Source organism: Danio rerio, chromosome 25 (assembly GCF_052040795.2).
Source record: "Danio rerio strain M-AB ecotype USA chromosome 25, GRCz13ab, whole genome shotgun sequence".
Lineage (NCBI taxonomy): Eukaryota > Metazoa > Chordata > Actinopteri > Cypriniformes > Danionidae > Danio > Danio rerio.
Window position 1 is genome coordinate 39,610,417 of NC_141045.1, and position 24,584 is coordinate 39,635,000.

At 41.3% G+C, this 24,584-nt stretch overlaps 1 protein-coding gene across 3 annotated transcripts in view; it reads right to left on the reverse strand.

Moving 5' to 3' along the window:
- Positions 1 to 24,584, reverse strand: part of wwox (WW domain containing oxidoreductase) — a 343,773-nt gene that overhangs the window by 109,110 nt on the left and 210,079 nt on the right.

Consider the following 24,584-nt stretch of genomic DNA (forward strand, 5'->3'; position numbering starts at 1 on the left):
CATGTATACAGCTATATATTTGCTTGTTTTGACACATTTAAATATGTGGCTAATAAATAATTCTTTCTTTTCGGTGTGGTTAGAGATGAATTTGGTAAAACCTTTATTCTGAGACATAAAAAGTCGTGTGAAATAAAAACCAATTGCAATGCGACACAACCCATTTGCTCATGCACAGTGAGCAAGCTCACACACAACACACACAAACAGTAAAATGAATGAGAAGGCATGTGGACACCATCTAAATCAAGTCACTTTAGCATGTCAAAGTCACATTTATTAATGTAAAATATATTTTCCAAACAATAAAATTGTGGCGAGTGGCTAGCAATCTTGGACATTTACTAGCCACAGTGGCTGGTGATCAAAAAGTGAATGTAAAGCCCTGGTTCTGGCCCACACAATAACAGCTTGAACCGTAAGCTGCTGGTGAGCGTCTGCTTGTGAGTGAGTGGGTGGGCGTTTGACGGGCTGCTCTATAAAGGTTAACACAACTGTGTGTGAAAATAATTGCAAATTAAATCTAATTAGCGCTATCCAATCAGCGTTATGAAGACTATCTCAGCGTGATGCTGCGCTAAGCCTTTTTAATTAAGGATAGAACAATTAGACACTATAAATTAGCAGAAGATTCTTTAATTAAGACGGCACGCTCAGATTATCACAGAAGCCATCAGCGAACTTTCAGCCGGGCTGCGTTTGATTTTGATGTCAATTTGACCAATAACATCTGATCGTAGAGGCGAGGGGCTAAAACAGGAGTCAAGCTCATTCTGTGACTTTTGTGATTGTTGTTGGTGTTTGCAAATCAGGGCATACGCTGTGTTAAACTTATGCTGGAATAGTTGGTGGTTCATTCCACTGTGGCGGCCCCTGATAAGCTGAAAATGAATGCATAAACACTTAATTTCATATACATGTTACGACTCTGGTTTTAAGGTCAAGGCTGCAACATAAAAAATAAAAAACTGACAAATAAAATTCACTTTAATGACCTTTTTGTATCGGGTCTCTTCATTTGTCTTTTTTTTTTTTATCGTGAAAAACGTGACGCCAACTACCTCGGGGTGAACGCACAGAAAAATAATAAACAAAAATTACACGCTAAATAAACCCAAATGAAACTTACTACACCTGATAAAAAAACTGAAATAAAAATACAGAATCTACACTAGGGCTGTGCAATTAATCGACAATCCGATTTCGATTTTGGCTTGTAACAATTATGAAAAACCATTAATCAAGATAAATGATTATTCCATCACGTACCGCCCCCTTTCCAGTTGTACTCATGTGAAAACTCTTTGCCTCTGCAAAGCTCAGTTCCACGTGAAAATGACTAAAAGCATGTGCTGTAATGTAACTTTTGCAGCACGGGATGCGCATCGTTCATATTTTTAAAAGCGCAAAAGAGCACGTGCTGTTGTGTGTGTGCGCTCCATGCTTAGCCTCGAGCAGGTAGTGTATAGCTGTGTCCCAAATCGCGTACTTATGCACTATTCTACGCCATTTTGTCGTATAAATAGTGTAAGTAGTGTGTTCACACTGAAAACTAAACTAAAAATAATACTAAATACTAAAACTAAAAATAATAAGTGCACTTTAATTACCCGGATGATGCACTCATTCAGCTGGTAAAATGAAGTGTGTAATGATGGACACTTCACGCACTCAACGACCGCACGTTTGCTCACGTAGCAGAAGGGGCGGAGCTATCGGGCACACATGTTGGATAACTTTATTTATTTTGGATGGTGAAAGCAGAATTCTCCTACGAGAGTGATTATAGCGCCTCCCGATGGTGAATGCGGTTATACTCACGGCAGGTATTATTTGATAATTCGGTCGTTTATTTCACCGATTTGGCAACCGTCAAACGTCATCAGGGAAACGGTTTGAATTTCCGCTTAGTAAAAAAACATTAGTGTACCATTTGGGACGACACTACATACATATACTATCCTGCTGAGTGTGTAAGTGCATAAGTACATAGTGCATAAGTGCATAGTGTATAGTGTGCCATTTGGGACGCAGCTTATGTGTGTGTTTGCGCTTTTCCTCGGACAGCAGAGCGCACACACATCTAACGCAATCTTAATGTGAGCGCTTTAATGGTCAAGTACATGCACATTTGTGTCAGAGCGCGGTGTTTAGTGATTATTCATATTAACCCTCATTTGTGTAATAAACTAACAAGTTGAGAATCAAAAGACACGAGAATGAGAAACCAAATCAGAGCTGCACTATTCTTAAAGTGACAGCGTGCGGTATTCCTGCTGCTGCCGACTGCTTTTATTATTAATCAATAATAAAATCACAAATACAGTGAGGATGCTTATAGCACAGTTTAAACATAACAGATTTATTAGCTCATTTCTAATAACTGATTTCTTTTTTCTTTGCTATGATGACAGTACATTATATTTAAATAGATGTTTTTCAAATTACTAGTATTCGGCTTAAAGAGACATTTAAAGGCTTAATTAGGGTAAATAGACAAGTCATTGTATATCAGTAGATTCTTCTGCAGACAATCAAACATATATATTGCCTAAAGGGGCTAATAATATTGAGCTATTAAAATAGGTTTAAAAATATTCAAACCTGCTTTTATTCTAGCTGAAATCAAACAAATAAGCCTTTCTCCAGAAGAAAAATATTATAGGAAATACTGTAAAGAAAATCCTCTGTTAAACATCATTTGGGAAATATTTATATATAAAGATAAATTCACAGGAAAACAAATAATTTTGACTTCAGCTGATAATAGTCTTGAATAATCGTGATTACAATTATGACCAAAATAATCGTGATTATGATTTTTCCCATGATCGAGTAGCCCTAATCTACACCTACCTCTCTGACTAACTGTACGTTCACACCGAAAGCGGCGAGAGCGTCCAAGATCGATCTGGCCGCCTTGGCGACAACATTTAGAGTTTGCAAATAATATTTTTATGAAATTATATTATTAAGGAGAAAGTCTGAATGTGCGAATATAAAACCAACTTTACCTCTATGTGTAGGTTCACATACCCTGCCGTACAGGTGCAGCTCACAGTCAGAATGCAGTGGTTTTGCGTGTGGGTGATTAATTACCCAGGCCTTGTATAACGTTAGCTCCGTCTTGTTTCCTTGTCTTTGGCTAGGCGAAATCTCGGTGTTTAGCTCTTGAATCTGGTCATCATGGAGCAATATTTATTGCACATGACCTCAAAAACAACATTGTTGGCATCCAAAGACTTGTAGACCTTTATCATCTCTCTTGTGAAATCACTCGGAGCTTCATTGAGATTGTATATTTGGGGCTGGATGCTGGGTCATTTCGTCTAATCCAATATCCATTGGGAGGGTGCTATCGCAAATGGAGCTGTCAGATGAACGCCGCTCACTTTAACGTTAATTTTGCTGAATCACTGTGCTTATCATTAGGTGACGAGCTGTTATAATATGCTGTAAGCATTATGTAAATAATATATATAATATGTAATCAATATTTCTTACTTCTAAGACAACAACAAACTCTGCAGCGCATCTGATGTCATTCCCTCGCTGTAAATGCTGAGGCTCCCGGTTGCTTTCTGCCACCTCCCTGCGCGCGCATCCTGAATGTTTACAAACATGGTCATTGGTCTATTATACTACTATCTACGAAGTTAAGGTAATTAGGCAAGTCATTGTATAACAGTGTTTGTTCTGTAGACTATCAAAGAAAATTATTGCTCAAAGGGGGCTGATAATATTGACCTTACAATGTTTATAAAAAATTAAGAACTGCTTTTATTCTAGCCGAAATAAAATAAATAAGACTTTCTTCGGAAGAACAAATTTTAGAAGAATAACTGACACATAATTCAGGAAATAAATAAAAAAATCTCACAGGATTGTCCCTGTATTCTAATTTAATCTCAATTGTTTTGATCTCGACACTCGTTTCCAGGTTGTTTCCTAAGCCTGTTTTCCTCTTCTCTTTTCTCCGGCACAGCTGGACTGGTTCCAGGTGGCACATTTCCTGCAGAAGAGCTTGAAAACACACACAGCCGGTCGCACATTCATCACCAGCACTTGACTGAGCTGGAGTGGGATCTGGTGTGCGTTTCTGACAGAAAGAGGGAGTCGCGGGGCACTTCTCTGCTGACAGACTGATCCAGCGCTCAAACATGTCGTCTGCAGTCATGTGCGGCCCCTGTGGAGCCTGGAGCCAGCTGGCAGCGGCCCCTCCAGAGGAAAGCACACAATACAGCAGCGCAGCCTTTATATGACAGTCCTGATTAACAGCGGCGGATCTGCTCTTAAACGCACTTAAAGGGACAGTTCACACTCACAGAACTGCAGGAAACACGTATCATTCATTCTCCTTCGGCTTAGTTTCTATTTTAAAGGTCGCCACAGTGGAATGAACTGCCAACTATTCCAGCATATGATTTGCACATTGCATTCCCTTCCGGCTGCAACCCAGTACTGGGAAACAAACACTTATCAGTTCATCACATTATTAAAACTAAATAAATATTGTGCTCACACTTAAACGCATTTAAAGGGTCAGTTCACACACACAATGACAAGGAACACTCATCAGTTCATCACATCCGGGAAAATAAATGCTTCATGTCACAAATATATGAGGTGCCTGTTAGGTATTAAGAACTTTCTCTAAACCCGTTTCCCCATCTTTCTGAGTGAAATGCCTAATTTATTACATCCAATCAGCTTGCAGAAGAAAAAACAAGCCACGCCCACTATTTTCTCATTTCATATACAGTTTCTCTCAGAACTGCGTCACAATTTGGAAGAAAAAAAAACGTAAAACAATCGCAGCTTTCAGGTCTATTCTGTTGTATTTGATTATATTAATTTGATCAAATTACATGCAACTGCACTCTACACTCACCGGCCACTTTATTAGGTACACCTGTCCAACTGCTCGTTGACACAGATTTTGAATCAGCCAATCACATGGCAGCAGCTCACTGCATTTCGGCATGTAGAGATGGTCAAGAGGATCTGCTGCAGGTCAAAGCGAGCATCAGAATGGGGAAGAAAGGGGATTTAAGAGACTTTGAACGTGGCATGGTTGTTGCTGCCAGACGGGCTGCTCTGAGTATTTCAGAAACTGCTGATCTACTGGGATTTTCATGCACAACCATCTCTAGGGTTTACAGAGAATGCTCCGACAAAGAGGAAATATCCAGTGAGCGGCAGTTCTGTGGGCGCAAATGCCTTGTTGATGCCAGAGGAGAATGGCCAGACTGGTTCCAGCTGATAGAAAGGCAACAGTAACTCAAATAAGCAACCGAGCTCTGCAGAAGAGCATCTCTGAACACACAACACGTCCAACCTTGAGGCGGATGGGCTACAGCAGCAGAAGAGCACACCGGGTGCCGCTCCTGTCAGCTAAGAACAGGAAACTGAGGCTACAATTTACACAGACTCACCAAAACTGGACAATAGAAGATTGGAGAAACGTTTCTGCTCTGATGAGTCTCCATTTCCGATGCTCGGATCACAATTTGGCCTCAACAACATGAAAGCATGGATCATCCTGCCTTGTATCAGCGGTTCAGAATGGTGGTGGTGGTGTAATGGTGTGGGGGAGATTTTCTTGACACACTTTGGGTCCATTAGTACCAATCGAGCATGGTTAATTCTCTGAGGAATATTTCCAGTAGCTTGTTGAATCTCTGCCACGAAGGAATAAAGCAGTACTTGAAGGCAAAAAGGGTCCAACCCGGTACTAGTAAGGTGTACCTAATAAAGTGGCCGATGAGTGTATACTGCTCTATTCTACTCTTCACTAATGTATTCATTTTCTTCTCGGCTTATTCCCTTTATTATTCAGGGGCTTGCCACAGTGGAATGAACCACCAACTTATCCAGCATCTGTTTTGCGCAGCAGATGCCCTTCCAGCTGCAACCCATCACACCCATGCATTCTTGCATTCACACTCATACACTACGGCCAGTGTAGTTGATCAATTCCCCTATAGCGCATTTGTTTGGACTTGTGGGGGAAACCGGAGCACCCGGAGGAAACCCATGCCAACACGGGGAGAACATGCAAACTCCACACAGAAACATCAACTGACCCAGCCGAGACTCAAACCAGAGACCTTCTTGCTGTAAGGCGTTCATGCTACTCACTGCCCCACCGTGACGCCCTATTGTAGCATTACCAGTGTAATACAGCTCTTTTAGTTCCATCACAGCACTCTATTGAGCTCCAGGTGATCTTTTCCTGTATTTGTTTGCACGTCATCTCTCTCAGCAGCTCAGTGTGGTCTATCGGTGCATATTATAGTGCTCTATCCCCTTCAGTTCACTAATGACAGTGGATCAGGATTTGAGCGTGCTCATGTTAGCGCTGTTATTAGTCTTATAATTATTGAGTAGCTGTGAGCAGCTCAGAGCAGAACAGACACATGCCGTGCTGTATTTTTGTTTTTTTGTAACCGGCCGTCTCCTGTGAAGCGGCTCCGGAGGTGCGTATTGATATTTGGGAGAAGGCGATGGTGTGCTTAATCACTTTGATATTTTTATAGAGTGAGGGAAATTGATGCCTGCCTCTAACGATCTCCTGAATAAAGTGTGATGACATCACGCGGACTCCATCATAGCGGCTCAGTGGAGCTCGGCGCTCGCTGATCAATGGACAACTCCAGCGGAAAAAATAAAAAAACTAAACTAAACAAGAGCTCAGGCTTGACCTGGTCTCCTTCCAGAGCCGGACAGCAGCGGGTCGCAGCGCTTCTGTGTCTCCTAATTATTTTCAGGGAATAACCTGCTGTGAAACAGGCTCGCGGGCGACGCCGGTGCGAAGGGTGAAGGACAGTCGGGCTGTTTAGTGATTCTGCATAGAGAGCCGACGGAGGCCTGCGGAGAGAGAGGGCAAGGAGAGCCTGTCAAAGAGTCAATCAAGAGACCCTGACCGGACTGAGGAGGAGACTAGGTCAAACACACACACACACACACACACACACACACACACACACGCATGCAGAGAAAAAACATGCATCAAAATTCACACTCTTCACTGCTTTAAATGGATTAAATGCACAAGCCATCGGGTCGTCCAATCAGCAGTAGCCTTTGGTCTTTCTTCAGAATGCACAGAATTAAATCGGAGGCATGCTACAGACCTTTTTCTTGGAACGCAAAATTACCCATTATACTTTGCGTGTATGCGCAAGGAGAATTCGAAGAACTTCCGGTCGGCAGCTGATGCGTGTAAACAGTCACATCTGGACAGCTTTGAAACGATAGTTTTAATCTATTTTACCTGCTTTTATCCTCTTTGAACTAACACTGTTGTCCATCAGCGCCATCTCCTGGACTGATCACTTAAAGAAATGCCATCTAATAGGATGGAGAACAGCTGCTGTGATGCGTTTTCCCCTCGTTGTCAGACGGCATCTTCTGCAGTTTAGATGAAGCCTCGTCATCGCTAGTCAACATTTTCTCTTTATTTCAGATATATAACCAGCCCAAACTAATGTACTTCACCAAAATGTTTGACGCACACACGTAGCCTGAACTGTGCCACTGACACACTGATTTAATAACTGTGACAGTGAAAATATAGACTAGTGTCATTTCCAAATGACAGAAAAACACAAACCATGGTGAAAACAACACACGAAATAAAACACAAACGGCTCGCGATTAGAATGAACAGCAGATCAGCAGCAGAGGATCAATAACAGACTTTTATTGCTCATTTTTGTAAATCGGACGACTTTCATACCTGTTAAGCTTCATGCCAGTACTCTGGTTAGCTCTCTGTGTGTGTGTGTGTGTGTGTGTGTGTGTGTGTGTGTGTGTGTGTGTGTGTGTGTGTGTTAAAGAGCCGCTGAGCTAACAGCTGACAGGCTGGGAACGCACACACACTGTATTTCTGACGGCAGACACGTGAACTAGAAGAACGTTTTTCTCGTATTTCTGACGCACTTCAACCACATGTGACAGATTATAACGGCTTTAACAGACACATTTCTAAGTTGTGTGTCACAAAAACACTCTGTTATCCATTAAAAACGTTATTGAAACCCATTTTCGAAGCGCAAATTACCAGTTGTACACGCTCTAAACGGAAGTTTCTAGCATTCTACCGGAAGACGCTGGTCGCTATGGCGCCCTCCATGCAGCAGCCATGAAAGCCATGCTCTCTGCAACTCACATGGTCGCTCACTGAAGCTAAGCAGGGCTGCGCCCGGTCAGTGACTGGATGGGAGACCACATGGGAACACTAGGTTGCTGCCGGAAGTGGTGTTAGTGAGGCCAGCAGGGGGCGCCCAACCTGTGGTCTGTGTGGGTCCTAATGCCCCAGTATAGTGACGGGGACTCTATACTGCTCAGTGAGCGTCGTCTTTCGGATGAGATGTTAAACTGAGGTCCTGACTCACTGTGGTTGTAAAAAAATCCCAGGATGTCCTTCGAAAAAGAGTAGGGGTTTAACCCTGGCATCCTGGCCAAATCTGCCCACTGGCCTCTGTCCATCATGGCCTACTAACCCCAGGGCAGGAGCAAGCTGAACTGCCGCTCTAGGCAAAGGACGGTCACGCCACCCTCAAACCTAAACTGAAACCGGGGGGGCGTTGGGGGGTCTATTCTGCCGCCCTAGATGCGGCTATAACTGAGGCGCGGATGGCGAGGGTAGTTTCTGGGACGCCGCTCTCTCTATTCTGCCACCCTAGACGCGGATATAATTGTGGGCGCGGGTGGCGAGGGTAGTTTCGGGGATGCTGCTCTCTTTATTCTGCCACCCTAGATGCGAAAATAATTGTGGGCGCAGGTGGCAAGCATAGTTTCGGGGACGCCGCTCTCTCTATTCTGCCACCCTAGACGCGGAAGAGGGCGCGGGTTGCTAGGGTAGTTTCAGGGACGCACCCTCTCTATTCTGCCACCCTAGACGCGAATGAGGGCGCGGGTTACTAGGGTAGTTTCAGGCACGGGACCCTCTCTATTCTGCCATTCTAGACGCGGAAGAGGGCGCTGGTTGCTAGGGTAGTTTCGGGGATGCCGCTCTCTCTATTCTGCCACCCTAGACGCGGAAGAGGGCGCGGGTGGCTAGGGTAGTTTCCGGGATGCCACCCTCTCTATTCTGCCACCCTAGGCAGCCGCCTAGGTCGCCTCTATAGAAGCGCCGGCCCTGCCTAACCCTCACCATATCATAATTGGGTTCATCACTCTGTTTCCTTTGCACCAATCAGCTGGTGGTGGATGAGGAGATCTGATTCGCGTGGGTTTTCTCCGGGTGCTCCGGTTTCCCCCCCAGTCCAAACACATGCGGTACAGGTGAATTGGGTTGGCTAAATTGTCTGTAGTGTATGAGTGTTTGTGTGTGGATGTTTCCCAGAGATGGGTTGTGGCTGGAAGGGCATCCGCTGCGTAAAAACGTGCTGGATAAGTTGGCGGTTCATTCCGCTGTGGCGACCCCAGATTAATAAAGGGACTAAGCCGACAAGAAAATGAATGAATGAATGATATCACATGGAAGCGTCAATTTACAGAAACAAAACGGACTGCAGACGTATTGGCTTTAAGACATGCATATATTAAGTGAAACCCTGCTATTCCAGTGAGACTCAGACCCAAACGCAGGATTATTGCACAAATCTACCTGCTTCAGTCTTCCCACAAAAACTTCCCTAAGTGGCATTTCAGAAGCAGAAGAACATTTCCACCTCCAGACCGGAGAGAATAATCTGCTGCTCATTATTATCAATTAAGGTCAAGCTGAACGCATACGCAAAAGAATGAGGGATGAAGCAAGACAGGAGCAGGCAGGAGTGTTCGGTTCTTCTGTAATTTAACAACAGACGCTTGTTATGATATGATGACGAGCGTGAGAGCGAGCGCTTTAATGCCAATATCCACAAATATAATCAGTCAGAGTGTTGGAGATGTGTGCAAAATGACAACTCCGGGAAGTTTATCCGGAGCGAACGGCGGTAAGTGTGTGAATGCAGAGAAGTGGAGAGAAGGAAAAGAGTGTCGGAGCGCTGGATAGAGTCAGTGATTAATGACTGAATCCACTGTGGGAGATAGTGAGGGAACACTGTGATTATCCTGCCTGTAGGGCTCTGGGTTTACATGCAATCTCTGACCCGGAACCAGTCTGAATCTCCTGACCTTCACCCTCACACACACACACACACACACACACACACACACACACAGAGAGAGAGAGAGAGAGAGAGAGGGATAAGTCTAAATCTGCCCGAGAGGTAGGCGGACTCCCCGGCCGGAGTTAATAGTGTTTTTTTCCAGGTGAGTAAGCTGGCATTTCCGGCTGAGCAGAGATCGGGAATTAAGATGTTATGCTAAATGAAGAGCAGCTCTGCTAACTGTCTTCTTCACCGACCACACACACACACACACATGAGAGACGATCTGTTTAAACACAAACACACACACACACACAGAGATCAATACAGAGAGAGACTGAAAGAGAGAGGGAAGGAATGAACAAAAGCAGACAAAGACTAACAGGGTGAAGGAGCTGAATAGTGAACAGATGTAAAGATTAACAACACTGCGATGAAGAACAGACGAATGAAGGAATAAAAAAACAACAGACGGATAACAAACCAAGCCTCGAGATGTAATTAGCCACAACATAACTAAACAAGTAGCAACCAGAGCGAAAGCATAGTGTGAAAAGGAAAACAACAACAGAGTAAGAACATCTGAACTAACAATCAAAACCTGAAGCGGAGGAGGAGAACGGGAGAGTGAAAGAAAACAAACACGAATCAGAAACAATTAGCCAGCAAACAACAGCAACCAAACACTGAGGGGGAAACCAAAGCTGATCAAACCAGTTAACTGAGCAGATACAGTGCTCAGCATAATTGAGTACAGCCCGTGTTGAAGATGAATATGTTCCTCCAGTTCTCTGTGAATATAGGCGATGAATTTTGGTGCATTTTAACCAAACAGATTCATTAAACAGATATATTTATTAAAATAAAATACTAGTCACCAAACATATTCAGAAATTACAAGATAATACAATTAAACTCAAGCGAAATATCGCAAAAATACATGACAACCTACAAGATTTGTTCAGTTCAGTTATTTACTGTAAATCATATGCTGTACTAAACAGAAACTAATTATAGTGACAGCAAAAACAAGAAATCCAATTAAACCAGCCTATACCCATTTAAAATACTATAGTAACTTATAATAAAGGGAAATAGTTAGGAATAAGCATTACATTGCGTGTGTGTGTGTGAGTGTGTGTGTGTGTACATACATACATGTATATATATACACATATACACACACACACACACATATATATATATATATAAATATAAATATAAATATATATATATATAAGTGAAAGAAAACAAACACGAATCAGAAACAATTAGCCAGCAAACAACAGCAACCAAACACTGAGGGGGAAACCAAAGCTGATCAAACCAGTTAACTACCAAGTACAGTGCTCCACATAACGGAGTACAGCCGTGTTGAAGATGAATATGTTCCTCCAGTTCTCTGTGAATACAGGCTGTGTATTTTGATGCATTTCACCAAAACAGATTCATTAAACAGATATATTTAATAAAATAATATTTTAGTCACCAAACATATTCAGGAGTCCACAATAACTTTTCATATTGAAAACACGTCCTTTTGGGTCAGTGACAACATTTTTAAATTTAGCTATTAAAGAGTTAAAGTCCTATAATTTTCTAAACAATATAGTAGTTTTGATCAGGATTGAGGCTAATTATAAGATTTATGCAAAAAAATAAAAATAATAAAAATAATAATAATAATAATAATAATATGCATATATATATATATATATATATATATATATATATATATATATATATATATATATAAATATATATATAAAATTTTTTTTTGCATAAATCTGTTAATATATATTTATACACACACACACACACACACACACACACACACACACACACACACACACACACACACACACACACACACACACACACACACACACACACACACACACACACACACATACGCATTTTTACAGCAGTTTAATGCAGTAGATGTTTTCATCCCCAACATAACAAAGGGTAGAACATTTGCCCAGAGTAAATCATTGAGCTTTTTTATTTATTTTTTATTATTATTTATTTTTTAATTCAAGCAATTTTCTTAAAATATATGTCAAAATAAGATGTCGTCATCAAAAATTCAGTCCACTAGCTGAAACACAGAAAGAGTTAAGGCCAAAATCAGACTCAGAATCATCTGCACAGGCTAGACTCTGTTCTTCTTCTTGGCTTTGTGGCTGTTCTTCAAGACGGCCACAACATTTGCTTGAGCTCAGTCGACCATGGCTTGTTACTATATGTATATGCCATTACGGTGTAACGTCTTGGCTGTGTATTTAAAACATGGCACTTCCTTTTTTTTTCATTCTCCTGCTTGTGCACGAGCGAGTGTCGTTTCTCTGTAAACCAATAGCGTTTAGCTCCACCTTTTGTCACCTTTTGGAAAGGGTATACCTAAAAAGTAGTATGGTACGGTTCGCTTTTTGGTACCTTTTGACAGTGGAAACAGCAATAAAAGCGTACCAAAGCATATCACCCAGTGGAACTGGGCCATATGTGTTAATAAACTATGAATTCGTGTTGAATGAACCCTAAGAATGATTAATAAATTAATATGAAACAGCCCCTTAAAAGTGACGTCGGGTCTTCAGTTTCACACTCAGCTGTGCTTTGCACTCACATTACAAGCGTACCGCACCAAAGCCCAATTGAACCGCATTCTGGACCACCTCTTTCAACTGGGCCAGGGTTGGCCAAGTGAACTGGCCAATTCAAAGTACTCACACTTGACAAATGAGCCAGAAAATGGAGGTCAAACAAGCCTGGGCAACCCTCAAACAAACAAACATGATTTAATAAGCCACAAACAAGCCCAAAACTGAACAAGCAGCAGCCAAAAATAACAGCATAAACAGAAAAAAAATAATAAAAGACACCCAAACTAAACTAGAAACAATCATCCAGCAAACAAACCAGCCATCCATAAAACAACAGCAAGCAAACACTGAAGAGGACAAAGCGAAAGGTGTTCAGGAAAGTTCACCAGAAGCAGGTAACTAACCGTCTAAACTTCAGTCCGACAGAAAAATCCGTCTTTATAGATTTAAAAAGCACAGACACATTTCATAATTGAGCTCTCCGTCAAAACAATGATGACAATGTGTTGAACTCCATGTTTAGACGGAAAAAAATGAAGCGGGAGGAAAAAAAAAACAACAACAGAAAATCAATTTGTGCAGCGGTTTGCAGCGGAGCGGCGCGCGGCGTATAGGAGATGTCAGCCTCTGAAATGAAGCCGTTTGACTGCGCTGGCCCGCGACCGCCAAATCTGCCCTGTTTTTCCCGCTGGCTGAGCAGATCCAAACACAGTCAATAGGCTGAAAATGAACAGGGCTGTTTCTGAAGCGCCGGCCGGCCCTGCAGGCTTCAGCACGCGCACGCATGCATAGAGACAATAACACACACACACACACACACACACACACACACACGTCCAAATCATTATCAGCGCTAAAGATATGATTAAAGCAGTCTCTCCTGGCAGGGATGATCTCCAGACTCTCTCTCTCTGTTTTCTGTTTTGTTTTTGCGCTGGTTTAACCAGTCAATACTGACATGTCCATAAAACAACACTGAAGGAAATGAAACCAGTAAACTAGAAGAGGAATTCCATGCAGATGTCAACCTGGCCATGAAAAAATTAGATTTTTTACAAAAAAGATTGAACGTTTTGTTGTGTAAGTATTTTTCAGTGCTGTAAACACTCAAATATGTCTCTGTCAGTGTTTTCAGCCAATTATATTTTTGATTTTGACGTCCGTCACATCCATAACCAAGTCTTTGCATGTTGAAGTACGAAATTTTCCTATGCATTCTCTAAGCATTTATAAGCGGAAAATTTGTCATGTGACTTTTCACACATGAAGACAAATCTTAAACAGACGGGCAGTACCTTTAGACATTATAATAGACGGTGGCTGCGTTGACATGTCGAAGCAACGGATCGAAAGCGCACCACGCTTTCTACTATAATGTCTATGGGCAGTACGTCAAATGTATACATACACACACACACACACACACACACACACACACACACACACACATTAAACAGCAGCAGGGTTAGCTGTGCCAGTCACTGAATCCAGCATATGGGGGTTCTTAACTGTCCAGCAGATTCTGTCTTTATTTTATGCACCGTGTTCGTCAAAGTTATCTGTAGTTGAAGTGACGGCATTCTGTATTTTGCTTTTCGCTTGTACGGTGGCTCTGAACTGTTAAAACACCTCTTACAGTGCTTTTTTTGGATGAGAAAAGCAGAAAAAAATGTAACCTAGTTAGAATTTTTTATGACGGACGACATTTTCGGAGGCAGTGGATCAATACGATTTACACAACATGAGGTCAAATACATTTTTTAATGTGCAAAAATTACAGACGAAAGTTTTGGATTCAGTGTGCAATGAGCTTCATCCTTTTGATGAGTGTTATTTCCCCTTGTGTTGTGCAGTTTAACTCACAGAATTTTGCAACATGGGCTCATTCTGAAAGTGTAGCCCTATATACATTTCTGGAGATCGTGAATTATGTAGCCAGAGGTACGTATGGCTGCATTTTGTCTTTTAAACCAATGCTTACTTTTCGCGCTACCAGCAGACCATATGTGGATGGCTTTTCCGCTGTTACCAGTTTGCCCAGTAGCTCGCCACGTATGTCGGCGGGTAAGACAAAAACAAAAGGCACTCAGTTGGACACTCGGTTGGACACTCGGTTGGACACTCGGTTGGTCAGTTGGTCTGTCGGTCAATCAGTTGGTCGGTGGGTCAGTCGGTCAGTGAGTCAGTCAGTCAGCCTGTCGGTCAGTCGACAGTCTTTCGGCCAGTCAGTTGGTCGGTCAGTTGGTCAGTCGGTCGGTCAGTTGGTCGGTGGGTCAGTCGGTCAGTGAGTCAGTCAGTCAGCCTGTCGGTCAGTCGACAGTCTTTCGGCCAGTCAGTTGGTCGGTCAGTTGGTCAGTCGGTCGGTCAGTTGGTCGGTGGGTCAGTCGGTCAGTGAGTCAGTCAGTCAGCCTGTCGGTCAGTCGACAGTCTTTCGGCCAGTCAGTTGGTCGGTCAGTTGGTCGGTCAGTTGGTCTGTCGGTCAATCAGTTGGTCGGTGGGTTAGTCGGTCAGTAAGTCGGTCAGTCATCAGTCAGTTGATCAGTCTGTCGGTCGGTCTGTTGGTCAGTCGACAGTCATTCGGCCAGTCAGTTGGTCAGTCGGTCGGTCAGTTGGTCAATCAGTTGGTCAGTCAGTTGGTCGGTCAGCTAGTCAGTGAGTCGATCAGTCGGTCGGTCAGTTGATCAGTCGGTTGGTCAGTCAGTCAGTCGTTCAGTCGGTCTGTAGGTCAGTCAGTTGGTCAGTCGGTTGGTTTTGTCAGTCGGTCTGTCAGTCGGTCAGTCGGACTGTCAGTTATTCAGTTGTTCTTGTAGGTCAGTCAGTTGGTTGGTTGGTCAGTCGGTTGGTCAGTCGTTCTTGTAGGTCTGTCAGTTGGTCAGTCGGTCGGTTGATTGGTCCAGTCGGTCTTGTTGGTCAGTCAGTCGGTTGGTCAATCGTTCTTGTAGGTCTGTCAGTTGGTCAGTTGGTCGGTTGATTGGTCCTGTCGGACTTGTTGGTCAGTCAGTTGGTCAGTCAGTTGTTCTTGTAGGTCTGTCAGTTGGTCAGTCTGTCAGTTGATTGGTCCAGTCGGTCTTGTTGGTCGGTCTTGTTGGTCAGACAGTTGGTTGGTCAGTCGTTCTTGTAGGTCTGTCAGTTGGTCAGTCGGTCGGTTGATTGGTCCAGTCGGTCTTGTTGGTCAGTCAGTTGGTCAGTCGGTTGGTCAGTCAGTCAGTTGACAGCAGTGGATTTACAAGAGAACAGCAGGTGTGATAGCACTCACGAGAGAAAGTGTACACAGCGGCCTTTGGTGGAATCGTGGAAAACAAAAACTGCAAAAAACGCCGCTGCTGGGACATGTTTGGGGTTTTCCAGAAATGTATACAGGGGTACGTAATCAGAAAATGTCTGGGTTGGAATTTCCCAGTATGTTGTACAGATTGATATTTTTCCGATGCCACAACTCTGTGGTCAATTGTTTTGGAAAATATAAACAGATGTTTCAATAAGATGTTAACAAATACTCTCTCTGTCAATTTATGTTTAGTTTTTACTGCAAATGCCACATGCATAACGCTGGAACTGCTCTAAACTAAAAGCAGGTACAGTCAGACACACAGAGGTGCACTAGAAACACAAATATGTTCACAATTTAAAGATTTGAAGAGTACAGATACATTTGACAACCTCAAACAAACAAATACAATTTAATTAGGCACAAAACAAGCCAACAACTAAACAAGAAGCAATCTAAATGAACAACAGCAACACTGAGGAAAAGAAAGACATGTGTTCAGATGCAAACCAGTTAACCAGAACCAGATAACTACAAAATAACAATGATGCAAACATGTCAGAATTATTATCAATATCAGCACTAAAGAAGCAGTCTCTCTTGGCACGGATGAACAAAACACCAGACTGTCTCTTTTTTCTTTCTTCTTTTTTTTGCTCTGGTTTTAAGCAGCGCTCGGGGAGCCAATTCTGACGTAGACAAACTCAAAAAGCCAGCGTCCCCGAAGAAGCGGAGTGTGCAATGGAGAGAATAAAAGAGCAGAAACAAGTGGCAGACGAGCACCGCCGGGAGAAGGGCTTGTTTAGAGACGTAATAAAGTACTCAAGTCTCCGTCTCCAACTCATTTCCACAACACAAGACCACTTCGGACCTGAGAGCAATACCAGAAGAGGATAAAAAGAGATGGGAAATGAAAGCTTGGAGCAGAAAGTGGGAAGACGGCTGCTTCTCTGCTGCGGAATAAGACGGGGTTTCCTCTGGAGAGAGTTCGACGCATAAAGGAAGCATCATGTTTTTATGTCATCTGTGATTGACTCCAGGACAAGCCCCCTGATGTAAAGCTCACACTGTAAAATGCATTTGGAAATATACACTCAGCAGCCACTTTATTAGGTACACCTGTCCAACCGCAAGTTTCTAACCAGCCAATCACATGGCAGCAGCTCACTGCATTTCAAGACAATCTGCTGCAGGTCAAAGCGAGCATCAGAATGGGGAAGAAAGGGGATTTAAGAGACTTTGATCGTGGCATGGTTGTTGCTGCCAGACGGGCTGCTCTGAGTATTTCAGAAACTGCTGATCTACTGGGATTTTCATGCACAACCATCTCTAGGGTTTACAGAGAATGCTCAGACAAAGAGGAAATATCCAGTGAGCGGCAGTTCTGTTGTTGTTGATGAGACCAGAGGAGAATGGCCAGACTGGTTCCAGCTGATAGAAAGGCAACAGTAACTCAAATAAGCACTCGCTACAACCGAGCTCTGCAGAAGAGCATCTCTGAACACACAACACGTCCAACCTTGAGGCGGATGGGCTACAGCAGCAGAAGAGCACACCGGGTAACACTCGTCACCTTTCCTTCAGACAGAAATTGGGGGAAAATAAATACACAGAGGGCTAATAATTCAGGTGGTCGAAGAATTCTGACTTCAGCTGTATATTGTTTGTGTTCTAGACTACGGTACAAAAAAAAAACTGGTAACAAACTGTTTTAGATTTTCTGTTATGCCCACATGCCTAATTCATTTTACTTTTTGTGTGTGTGTGTTGTGTATGAGCTCTCAATGAGCATGAGCAAATGGGTTGTGCTTTCATAATGTGGTCTTACAATTAGTTTTTATTTCACATCACTTTTCAGAGCTCAAAATTAAGGATTTAGCAAATTTATCTCTCCAAAAATAAATAAATGATTATTTATTAGCCCCAAAATTTACAATTTACGTGTCAAAACAAGCAAAATATAGCTGTACACTATACCTTTTATTTAACAAAACATTGCATAAGGAACAAACAAAACAAAAATTTGACATTTAAAAAAATAATTATTGTTACGCATCTTAAATTTGCACAGTAATCGGTCTATTTGAAGGAGAACCAATCACACCAGTTGCATTTCTTGGTGCGGTAGCTTCACGCAAGGAAATGGGAGCGCGCACGACTTTTAAAGAGCTCTTTTTAAATCAGCTGTTATTGCAACTGTTCATCCTCTCATTCGGTATTCACCAGCTTTCTTTTGCACACATGAACACAAAATATTTTTGTCAGTCGAGCTGCTTCTCGATTTCTCGACCGCACTTGCATGCATATGAGCCATCGTTATTTTCGAACCCTGCTTTCAATTTAAAAATTATTTTCAACTAACCAAAGTGGCGGTGTCCAGCTAACCCGCCAGATCTGAAATCTACCCGCATTTGGCAGGTGTTAACATCAAGTCCTGATTATTATCATTTTTTCTTTCCTAAAAATAAATAAAAATTAAAAAGTATAAATATAAAAAAATATTAAAAATAACCCTGTTGTTAACCCTGAAACCCACTTAAAGCAGTTTTCAGAATCCTCCTCCATGTTTGTCCCGACTCCAACCACGCTCCCAAATTCCCACATCCTTTTTCCCGCTCTTCAGAGCACTCTCCTTCCCCTCCTCCTCTTTATTAAAAACAAACAGTCCGGCGCCCGCGAAAACCCAGCATTCTGACACACACGGTGCGGAAATGTGTTCATGTTTCATTGTAAATTTATGAAGTCTCGAAGCGCGCGGCGTCCCCCGGGCAAAGGCTGGGGTAAATGAAAGTAGCAGGCAGTCCAGATTAATATCATTTTACCGCGCTGCCATTGGATGAGCACTTTAAAGCAAAGAAGGGGGAGCGCGCGGATTCATCTGTCTTTTGATTCTGCGGGACCTGTGCGTTGTGTTGTAGACCGAGCTTAAATATATATTCCCAACACTTGTTCATTAATTTATGTGGAGGAGAGGCTCCCATCATATTTTATGAAGGCTGGAATGTCTCGAGGGATGTGTAGGACTTAAGTCGGAAAACACAAAGTCAAGCTGTTCAGGTTGGAGTGTTCTCTTTGATAATGACCCAGCACGTGTTGGCAGGGTTTGCGCGCCACTTGTGGGATGCTGTGCAACACATCTGATGGTTCAATCTTGACAGAAATCTCAGTTCTGTATCGCAGTGCCACTGATCTTGTTGGCGACTGTTAAACATCTCAAACACACAGTAAGTTCTTGCACATGATGATCTGAAATGTGTATATGTGGGAATATGTACATTACTGTGCAAAAGTCTTAGCCCCCCAGTTACATTTGTTGTTTTAATGAATGTACAATGATTTTATACACTCAGCGGCCACTTTATTAGGCACACCTTACTAGTACCATGTTGGACCCCTTTTCCCTTCAGAACTGCCTTAATCCTTCAGGACGTAGATTCAGCAAGCTACTGGAAATATTCCTCAGAGATTTTGCTCCATGATAGCATCACACATTTGCTGCACATCCATGATGCCAATCTCCCGTTCCCCCACATCCCAAAGCTGCTCTATTGGATTGAGCTCTGGGGACTGTGGAGGCCATTTGAGTACAGTGAACTCATCGTCATGTTCAAGACACCAGTCTGAGATGATTGAGCTTTATGACATGCTGTGTTATCCTGCTGGAAGTAGCCATCAGAAGATGGAGACACTGTGCTCATAAAGGGATGGACATGGTCAGCAGCAATACTCAGGTAGGCTGTGGCGTTGATGCTCAATTGGTACTAATGGACCCAAAGAAAATCTCCCCCACACCATTACACCACCACCACCAGCCTGAACCGCTGATACAAGGCAGGATGATCCATGCTTTCATGTTGTTTGAGCCGAGCATCCGAATGTGTGAGCAGAAATGGAGACTCATCAGAGCAGCAACGTTTCTCCAATCTTCTATTGTCCAGTTTTGGTGAGTCTGTGTGAATTGTAGCCTCAGTTTCCTGTTCTTAGCTGACAGGAGCGGCACCCGGTGTGCTCTTCTGCTGCTGTAGCCCATCCGCCTCAAGGTTGGACGTGTTGTGTGTTCAGAGATGCTCTTCTGCAGAGCTCGGTTGCTTATTTGAGTTACTGTTGCCTTTCTATCAGCTGGAGCCAGTCTGGCCATTCTCCTCTGGCCTCATCAACAAGGCATTTGCGCCCACAGAACTGCCGCTCACTGGATATTTCCTCTTTGTCGGAGCATTCTCTGTAAACCCTAGAGATGGTTGTGCGTGAAAATCCCAGTAGATCAGCAGTTTCTGAAATACTCAGAGCAGCCCGTCTGGCAGCAACAACCATGCCACATTCAAAGTCTCTTAAATCCCCTTTCTTCCCCATTCTGATGCTCACTTTGACCTGCAGCAGATCATCCTGACCATGTCTACATGCCTAAATGCAGTGAGCTGCTGCCATGTGATTGGCTGATTAACGAGCAGTGGGACAGGTGTACCTAATAAAGTGGCCGGTGAGTGTTTATGAGTGCATATTGTTTAAATATTATATTTTTATAGCTCTGATATACTAGATTTACTAAAACTGAAAGTAAATGTATTACGTATTAATAAATGTATAATCAGTAAACTGTTTTCAATTCAGCTTTATTTGTATAGCGCTTTTACAATGTAGATTGTGTCAAAGCAGCTTCACATAAATGGTCATAGTAATTGGAACAGTGTGGTTCAGGTTTTAGTGTTTAAGTTCAGTTCAGTTCAGTTTAGCTCAGTTCAGTGTGATTTAATCATTACTGAGAGTTCAAACACTGAAGAGCAAATTCAACGATGCGTAGCTCTACCAATCCTGAACCATGCGAGGCAGTGGCGACAGAAACTGTTCCCAGAATTAAAACACAACAAAACCATAAACAAAACATCTAGAAATAAATACACTGTAATGTACAGCAAAATTAAAAACAGCATCATAATGAAAACTCATTTAAAAGCTGTAATAAGCTTGGCACAGTAGGTCACAGGGCGATTTCCGCTCTATTCTTCATCTACGTTGAGCTGCTTTGACACAATCTAAAGCACTACAGAAATAAAGATTGACTAGAGAAATGCCAGAAAGAGACGACGACTCCTGTGCCCGAACCAAACCTAAACTAAGAGCGCACATTTCCAGCATTGTAATCGTCAACTTAAGATTCAAACCCATACTGTATCTCCCAGAAAAGCACATTGGCTAAACCGCTAGGCCGCGAATCTGACTGATTTATTCACACGAGCGCTCCGACAGCACAGACTGTAAAGTGAACCTGACATGTAAAAGTGAAAATTGCACACTGCATAAGGCATGAGACAAACAAACATGGCCGTGTTATTGACTTAAGCCGCTAAATAAAGCAAACACTAAACATTCCTGCTGGAGGAATATAGAGCGAGCTGGGAAACTGCGGCGCTTTCAGTGGCCGGGCTGTAATGTAGTTAGGGATGGCGGACTCCTCCAGTGTGTGCGGCGGCTGTTAATTAAATCTATTCTAGGTCACAAGATAAATGGCTCTGACACAAACGTGTTGGCCCCACACCAGCAGCAAAAAAATAATTATATATATATATATTTAATAATAATAGCGCTTTCCGCCATTCTGCTACAAGCTTTGATGGATTTAAATGAAAAGAGTCATTAATAAAGTTGAGCGGTCTGAGGGTAAAAGCACACTATTAATAACAGTTCTTCATGACTGCGAGGAATATTGCACATAATAAAACAAGCCCTAACTGAGCGCACCAGGCTCGGAGAAATATAAAGCCAGAGCTCATGTTTGCCTGATAAACAGCAGAGGAGCGGGAGTTTATCATCTATACACCGCCTCAGATGACGGAAGATCTTCATCTCATTTTGTTTAATTTAAGCACAATTTAGATGACAATGATCTTCATTCTCTGATTGTTTATACAATTATTATTTATTAAAAACTGTTATTAGTAGAGGGCGTCACGGTGGCTCAGTGGTTAGCACTGTGGCCTTACAGCAAGAAGGTCGCTGGTTTGAGTCCCGGCTGGGTCAGTTGGTGTTTCTGTGTGGAGTTTGCATGTTCTCCCTGTGTTGGCGTGGGTTTTCTCCGGGTGCTCCGGTTTCCCCCACAATCCAAACACATGCACTATAGGGGGGATTGATCGACTAAATTGGCTGTAGTGTATGAGTGTGTGAATGAGTGTGTATGGGTGTTTCCCAAAAACATATGCTGGCGGTTTCCTGATCTTAATTTACTGTTTGATTAATGAATATACAAAAATTAGTGCAAAAAAATTAATTGCAATTAATCCCATCACAAAATAAAAGCCTGTTTTGACATCATTTATTGTAGGTGTGTGCGCTATTTCAACTATAACACAAGCATGCATGTATTTGAGAAAATGTTTATGCATATATATGATGCAAATGATTAATACATTTAAATATCTATGAAACAAAATTGTCTTGTATAGTTTTGTTTGTATAGATGAGTGTGTATCACGTGTACATAATAAATATTTATAATACACACACATCAAAAATAACTTTTATTTCAGATGTGATCAATTGTGATTAATATTTGCCCGGCAGTAATAAAATATTGTTAACTATTAGTAGTAGAAGCAGTAGTATCACACATACTAGTACTTCCCTTCCCCTCACCCACTACTTTAATTATCATCAACATCATATTATTATTTTTATTAATACCACAATTTTAAATAAATTATTTTTTGTTGTTGTCGTTATTATTATTATTGTTATTATTATTATTATTATTATTATTATTGTTATAATTATTATTCTTGCTGTTGGTGGTATTATTAATATTATTGTTATTATTGATATTATTTTAAATATTATTGTTTTTATTATTATTATTATTATTATTATTACTGTTATTATTGTCATTGTTATTATTATTATTATTGTTGTTGTTGTTGTTATCATTACTGTTGTTGTTATTATTATTATTAGTATTGTTACTTATTATTATTTAATATTATTATTATTAGTATTATAATCATTCCTGTTATTATTATCATTGATATTATTTTTATATGATTATTAATATTGATATTATTATTATTAATATTATTATTATTATTATTAATATAATTATTACTGTTATTATTGTCATTATTATTATTTCTATTATTATTGTTTTTATCATTACTTTTGTTGTTATTATCATTATTATTATTAGTATTGTTACTATTATTACTGTTATTATTATTATTATTATTATTATTATTATATATCATCATCATTATTCCTGTTATTATTATCATTGATATTATTTTTAATATGATTATTAATATTGTTATTATCGTTATTATTATTATTACTATTATCATCCTTTTATTATTATTATTATTATTATGATTATTATTGTTATTATTATTACTACTATTATTATCATTATTATGATGATGATGATTATTATTATTATTATTATTATTACTGTTATTATTATTATTATTATTTTTTATTTTTATTATTATTATTTTTATTTTTAATAGTATTATTTTGACTATGTTTGTATCGGCTTCAAATATGAGATATATGCATTTATATGAGCCTTTCGTGTTTTTCTTAAGTGTACATGATTTAATGAATTAGTTTATAAATTAGTAATTCTGTAACAATTCCAATATTAAAATAAAAACAGCATCAAATAAAAACTGACATGTCCAGTGTGTGTGTGTGTGTGTGTGTTTAAAGTGTGTATTTAATGACAGCCCCTTAGAGTCTTTAATAGTTCTCTCTCTCTCTCTCTCTCTCTCTCTCTCTCTGTGTGTGTGTGTGTGTGTGTGTGTTCATTCCTTCACATGAGATCGTCATTGAAGAACAGCTTAAATGAGTAGTTCACCCCAAAACACGTCCAAACCTCTATTTTTTAACCACTATTCTAGTAATTAATTGGACATATGTTTCTATATTCATGAAATACACATTAAACAGCATCAGTGTTGACTGCACGTCCAGTGTGTATGTGTGTGTGTGTGTGTTTAAAGTGTGTATTTAACAGCAGCCCCAGTCTCAGATCTGCAGAGATGAAGAGAGGAGTGTGCGAGTGAAGCGGCGGCGTGGAGGAAGCCTGAACAATTTTAATAGAAAAACAGTATATCAATTTAAACTGCTGGAGTGTCACCCCATCACCCCGCCCGCACGCCGCCCGGCCAATCACAGCGCTCCGCCAATTCATTTAAATAAGAGAGGACTTGGCCGCGGGGAGCGTAAATGATGAGGTGACGTGTTACACTGATTTATGTCTGTGGGCAATAAAAGGAGCATTTCTGTTCCTGCCTGTTTAATATGCGAATATGCAGGGCATCTCGCGCCTGACAGCCTGTCATTAATAAAAGCCTTGTAAGTGTGCGCAGAGCGTAATATCTCATCTTTATGAAAATACATGATCATACTCTCACACCGGACCATTTTCAAACCAGTGCAGTGTGTGTGTGTGTGTGTCCTCCTACAGGCTGGAGATAGGGGAGAGCAGAGAGAAGAGTTCAACACACACACACACACACACACACACACACACACACACACACACACACACACACACACACACACACACACACACACACTCATTCACACAGACAAACAAAGTCCAATGTGGCAATATTTGGAGCT